Source organism: Sinocyclocheilus rhinocerous, unplaced genomic scaffold, assembly GCF_001515625.1.
Source record: "Sinocyclocheilus rhinocerous isolate Xijiao unplaced genomic scaffold, SAMN03320098_v1.1 scaffold396, whole genome shotgun sequence".
NCBI lineage: Eukaryota > Metazoa > Chordata > Actinopteri > Cypriniformes > Cyprinidae > Sinocyclocheilus > Sinocyclocheilus rhinocerous.
The window spans coordinates 247,158-247,527 of record NW_015660913.1 but is presented as its reverse complement, the minus strand read 5'-3'; positions in this window follow the sequence as shown (position 1 = coordinate 247,527).

Sequence of the window (370 nt, the reverse complement as noted above, 5' to 3'; positions counted from 1 at the left end):
GTTTGTGACATCACAAACCCAGATAAACCCCGCCCTCGGGAAAAGTCAGCAAAGGGGGCGAGGTCATGCTGCGCTGCTTTAGAGAAGAAGAAGAGAAAACTAGAGGTGCACGTAAAAATCTATTCATATATGAATCGCGATTCTGTCTTCTAACGATTCGAATGGATTCACAAGTTTCAAAATCAATGTTCTATAGCAACGGTTCTTAATACTGTTCCTCACGTCCCCCTGTTCTGCACACGCTCTGCATCTCTCTCTCTCTCTCTCTCTCTCTCTCTCTCTCTCATTCAGCTCAGCTCCAACAATGAACTGTTCCAATTATACACTTATTTTCACATAGCTATGAGAAGCGTTAAACATGGACGCGAGT